Raw genomic sequence first — 6599 nt, 5'->3', positions numbered from 1 at the left:
TATTGTAACACCCCGTAAACTTGAACTAGATGTGAATTTTTAAAAATATAGTGTTAAGATGATATTTATGAATCCATTCGGGATGAATTCGGGTGGAAGGTAGTTGTTTTGAAGTCAAACCAACTAGTGAAGTTCTTAAGGGCTCTTAATCTCGGCTATGTTTCGGTAGGTCTGTCTTCTGGGCGATTTCTGTGAAACTGTGTTGAGCATTTGGAAACAACTCCTCGATGAATGTTGTAGATCTTTGAAATAGATTTCCAACGTTAGGTCGCCCATCCCAAACAAAGTTACGTACAAAGAGTTATGCCCGTTTTACTGAAGCCTGTCTTTGCTGGAATTTTCGTCCACGTTACGGTGAGGCATTACGGACCGTAACACGTGTTACGGACCGTAACACCATATTGTAACGTCAACTCTTTTCACCAAACATTCTGGAAATATGGGTCATGTTACGGTGAGGTGTTACAGTCCATAACATGCGTTACGGGACCCTAACAAACTACCGTAACGTTAATTTTTTCACCCAAAAATTATAAATAGTTTTTATTTTATTCACTCCTCCACTTTATGAGAAACCCTAAAAACGAAAACCATTCCTCCAAGTCTTCAACTCGAAGGTAAGAATATCTTTATCATTATTAATCCATCCTAGCATCAAACCCATGATTCTTAACATAATTCTTGTAACAAAAACCTAGGGTTTGCAAAGTAATCTTTCTCAAAGTGACTCAAGCTAGGGTTTTGGGTGTTCTTCGCTAAGAAGGTGAATTTTTAAGATATGTAAAGCATAATTAAGGTATGTCTGTCTTTTGAAAACTTATTTTGAATGAAAATCACTTTTTGAAACTATTGTTGGAAGTTTAAATTTCATTCAAGGTTCATTAATGAATAAAAAGAAAAGTAATCTTTTCATGTTTCTTGAAATCTAATTCATGTCTAAATAATGGTTAATGTGTGTGAGGGGACAAACCCACATTAAACCTAGATTGTAACAAACCCTATATACTCCCAAATTTGTAGGATGCTTTCCTTAAACTACGCCAATTGGGCTCATGGCCCCCACTATATCCTTCAAAGAGTTGTATAGAAGGTTTTGAAGCCCAGATGGATTTGTGGAACATATCGAAGAATTCAAGACTTATGCCGACTGGACGGCAACCAAACCCTTGGCCTTCGCCATCTGCTTTTTGGGAACCCCGGTCTTTCCCAAGGATTGGTCTTTAGCCATAGATACCCGAGTCATTTCAGTCACTCATGCAATCTTTTATGGCATAACCCAAAAACAAGAAACCAAATACTTTGATATAACCCCGATCATATTAGCCGATTTGTACCGAGCCTTGAGTCTCTGCCGGAATCATTACAAATATTTCCAAGGCTGTAATTTTCTCCTGCAATGGTGGATCTTCAAACATATGGTCAAGGTTATGGGTGAACAACACCTGAGTAGGCCGGCTGAAAGGGATAATCTCTGGGATTTCCGCCCGAACTTTGGAGAACAAAACAGACAAAGTTGGACATTCACCTTCTCCAGATTGAAGGAATAAAGCATTCAATGGATGTTCCACGACTTCGTATCTACTGAAGTTTTAGTTAAAGGAAGAAAGTGTCCATTTGTGCTGCTTATGGGAATTCGAGGGATTCACCCTTATGCTCTTGCCCGGGTTCTAAGACAATTTGGGAGAATCCAAATCGTACCCCAGATTGGAGGCATGGGAGATTTCATCATTGACTACGACATTGACAAACCACCATGAGCACTGGATTGTGTCCGAGAATGGAAGGGTCGCATGATTTGGGGTCCCGATACCATAGCTGAAGATAGGTTTCGTCCGGGTTGTGTCGTAGAAAATAAGGATTGGTTGAGGGCCGACTTGCAAGTCACACTTCCTCCTAGGCCTATTCTCTATAGCTGTGTCCAAGACAAGGATTCGCAAGCCGAGATCTGAGCCCGTTTGAGACAGAGGAGAGCTGACGACAGGGACGCTAAGTAATTGGAGAAAATTGAGCATGATACGGCCGTCATAGAGAGTCTGAGGCATGAGTTAGAGCTTACCAATGATTGTTTGGTTGAACTAGATGACCGGATGAAGAAGATTTTAGATGATGTCGCTCCACTTACCTTCACACAGAAAGGGTTTCTTATGGACTTTAACGTTAGCCCATCTTCACATCCAGACTACCCTCTGGAAAGCAAAGATGGCCAAGACTAATAGAGATCGGGCTTCATCATCCACTACTGGAGGAAGTTAAGCATATGAATTAAGTTTTTTCTAAGTTTATAAATTTTTATTTTATAACTTAAGTATATTTATATCATAAGTATATTTTAGGTATATCTAATATAAATATACTTAAGTTATAAAATAGAAATTTATAAACTTAGAAAAAACTTAACTTATAACTTTAACTTAAACATATATATATCATGCACTGTCTTTACTTTATCTTTTGTACCTCTGCGGGAAAGAATATTATTATTAATGATTATGGGGCAATGGTTTAATTCAAATGGCAAGTTTATGTTTCAAACGTTTAGTATGCTTAAGAACGCATGTAGTATAATCTTATGAACTGCTTTGTGTGACTCTATTTGCTTCCATATGTTTATTTTAAATGCTCAATTGATCTCGGATACTGTCTACTCACCCAAAGAAAAATAATGAACAAAAATACCCGCACTAAGCCCAACGATTTTCCCAGATGAACAACAAGACTGCACCCGAGCTCGAGATCATTAAGAAGAATAAGGTGTTGCTGCGATGAAAGATCCAAGATCTCAAGAAGCAAATCGGAATGGTAAAGGCAAAAATTAAGGAGGCGGATGAATTATTGGATTCGGCGGATAGCTCACCCGAAAAACCTTTCAAAGCTCAAGGAGAAAATGTCCTTTGCAAGGGAAAAGGGATTCTTCCCGAGTACATCCCGATAATGGGAGAATACGAGGAAGAAGAGATGGAGTCGGACCCATAAGAACCCACATGGCCATCAAAGGGGGTTGTCTCTGCTGCGCCTTCAATCATAAAAAGGGAAGAAACCTCTACTGCACCGTCAAGCCCCAAAGGGGAGGGAGCTTCTGTTGTGTTGTCAAGCCCTAGGGAGGAGCCCATAGATCAAATGGAGTATACTTGGCCATCTTTACCCAAATGGTGGGCCATTGCGGTCAAAGAATCGGATTGGCCCTATTGAGTCTCGCCTCAGCAGGTTACGAATGAGGAAATAATGATCAAATTCCGAAGCAAAGGAATAGTCAGCATTTTCTTCGACAGGTTACCACCTTTCCCTCCTGTCTTCGCACATAAGAGATGCCTTTATCACCAAGATCAGGCAGGGCCAGGAAAGGTCGAACAGACAAAAAACCTATATTGACTTCAAAAGAAAGGTCGCTTTTTGGGTAGCTTTAGGGGATCCCATTTTTTGTATTTAACACGGATTTGTCCCCCTCCCCCCTATTTTGTGTAAACAGAACTGCGCCGACCTAAGGTCCCTAAGAGGGATACGCAAGAAGCCTCTACAGGCCTGGTCACGGGTAGATTTAGGATTATTTTGATGTAAACCGAACTACGGAAGGGCGTGACTTCCCGCGGAGGGATACGTAGGCAGTCTACGTATGACTTGGTCCCTATTTATTATAAATATTATGTCTCCCTCACCCAAACAAAGCCCAAGTACCCAAAACTGGTACAAGAGATCAAATTGAGCATTTGAATCAAACATATGATCCTTTCTAGACTAAGTGTTTTAAACTGCCATTTATATGCCATATCTTGCTTTTTCTTTCCTTTATTCCGACGAAACTAACTTTGTTTGCCTTTGAGTTATTCTTTTGTTATAGAAAGAGAAGTTGATTCGTGTTCACACTGGCATACTTTACAAGGTGTAAAGCTACAATATCATCCTTTTCCCTACAAGACAAAGGCAGAGAGAAAATGACTGGTACCTTAGAGAACAAAACTACCCCTACTGATATCACTCTTAGAGAATCGCCTCTGCGAGAGCTGGCTGAGTCATCGCCTGCCGAAGACGTCATGAAGATGATGTTTGAAAAATCGCCCATCTTCAAGAAGAAGTAGCGCGAAACAAAGTTGCTAATGCTGCTCAAGAAGCCCCTGCTGAGGAAAGAAGGCCTCCACTATTTTTCCATCTCTGAATTCACCATTACCAGATCATTTCCCCATTAGGTCCGTTATGACAACCATGCCATTTACCCCGATTGATGGGCACATTGGTGCCTCAAATGACATCCCACCTCTACTTAGCACCAATCAAATTCCTGCGACTGCCTACTCTGTCCCCTATTACCCAACACCACAAAATACCCACCCTGGCATCACTATACAACCAAGCATCACCCTACTACCAACTGATAAAAGCACTCCTGATTACCTGAATTCTCCCTGCTGTTTCTTTCCACACGCTTGTCACACTGGGTACCTTCTCGCCTGATCAAGAAATTGATCACTATGAAGAGATGGAAAAGGCTTGGAAGGCCGAACAGGAAAAACAGGAAGAAAGGCTTGAGCGGAAGATGACCGCAATGTTGGAACTATCTATGAGGACTACCCTCACTAGAACATGTCTAAACTATGATGATTTGTGCATGCATCCCAATTTGGATTTACTCGAAGGCTTCAAAGTACCCCGATTCGAATTGTTTAACAGGACGGGTAATCCCAAAGCACACTTGCAGGCCTACTGCGACAAATTGGTCGGTGTCTGAGACAATCAAGCGCTCAACATGAGTCTGTTTAGCCGGAGTTTGCAGGGGAAGCCTCAGAATGGTTCACGACACAAGATATACGCCGTTGGGTCATATGGGAAGACATGGCTGCGGCTTTCATGGAAAGATTCCATTTTAATACGGAGACAGTACCAGATAGGTATTATTTGGAGAAAGTAAAACGTAAGTCCACCGAGAATTTTCACGAATACGCAAGCAGGTGGAGAACAGAGGCCGCCCGAGTGCGACCTCCTATGGGCGAAGAAGAACTTGTGTCGATTTTTGTCCGTTCACAAGAAACAAACTTCTACGATAGAATGCTTTCAATGGTGGGGAGACCTTTCTCTGAATTTGTCAAAATAGGCGAAGCCATAGAAGACGGTCTCAAAATTGGCCGAATCGTAAGCATGACTAGAAAATCCGCTAGTTCAAGTTCAACGGGTTCATGCGCAAGAAGAAAGAAGACGTGGCTAGCATATCCCACACCCCTAAGCCCAAAAGAAGGGAACATTTCCCGATGGAAGCATATGTTTCACCTCCTCCAAATGCCTACGTACCAACCCCTTATAACACGGTGCTCGTATATTACGCACAACCAACCTTCCAATCACCACCCCAAAACTACCAAGCTCCACCAAATGCTTTCCAATCACCCCCACCAAATTACCAAGCTCCACAACCAAATTATCAGACTCCCGCACCCATTTACTGTACCACACAAAATAACCAACCCAATACCTACCAGAATCAACCCCCACCAAATGCCTATAATGCGCCACGTCCCAATTTTGAGAATAAACCCCCTCGGATATTCACTCCGCTGATGGAATCTCAGACCGATTTGTTCAAAAGGTTAAGTGCGGCTGGAATGATCCAAGTACATCCGCCAAAGGCCGTCGATCCAAAGAACAGGTTTTACCGAGCTAACCAAATGTGTGCCTATCACGCAAAAGGCATAGGACACAATACTGAGGATTGCATTAATCTCAAGTACAAGATACAAGATCTGATTGACCGGAAAGAAATTGTACTCCAAACGACCCCTCTAAATGTGAACACCAATCCTTTGCCAAACCATGGCAACAATGTTATTCACATGATCGAGAGAGAAGAAGATTGGGTTGCAGGAAGGCCTACAATCCACGATTCTGTGAAAGAACTTGAATGCACAGTAACGTCACTGTCCTTACAGGAACGCCCACAATTCAAGGTATTGATCCTTGCACCAGTGACAACACATATTGCTCAGGTAACTCCAGTGCCACCTCGAAAAGAGTTTGTAGTCTAAGTTGCCACTGCACATGGTATTACAAGATCACGGAGATGTTATACTCCTGAAGACCTAGCCCAAGGGGCACCCTGAAGGGAGGGTAATTAGAAAAGGACTATCACTGAAGGTGAAGCCGAAGACTTTTGGCGCCGGATGCAGCCAAGGGAATATTCCATTGTTGAGCATTTAAAGAAGACCCCTGCCCAAATGTCGATGCTAGCATTGCTACAAAGTTCACCCCAATACCGCCTGACACTAATGAAGGTGTTGGAGGAAGCTCATGTCCTAGCTGGAACAAACAGTGAAAATCTGGCCGAAATGGTCGCCCATGTTATGGAGAGACATCAAATTGCTTTCAAAGAAAAAGAGTTGCCCAAGATAGGCATAAATCACAATAAAGCATTGCACATCACTATCATGTATCGCAGCAAAGTGGTGACCCGGGTGTTGATTGACAATGGGCCAGGACTTAATATTTGCTCCAAATCCACCTTGACTCAGCTGGGGCAGGAACTTGGAAAGGTTCGCCAAAGCCACACTAACATAAGAGCTTTTGACGGAGGACGTTGTGACGCCACTGGAGTAGTTGATTTGGATATTCAACTAGGA

The sequence above is a fragment of the Lycium barbarum genome, chromosome 4, assembly GCF_019175385.1.
Source record: "Lycium barbarum isolate Lr01 chromosome 4, ASM1917538v2, whole genome shotgun sequence".
In the NCBI taxonomy this organism is placed as follows: domain Eukaryota; kingdom Viridiplantae; phylum Streptophyta; class Magnoliopsida; order Solanales; family Solanaceae; genus Lycium; species Lycium barbarum.
The sequence above is the reverse complement of the archived record's forward strand: the minus strand, read 5'-3'. Positions refer to the sequence as shown.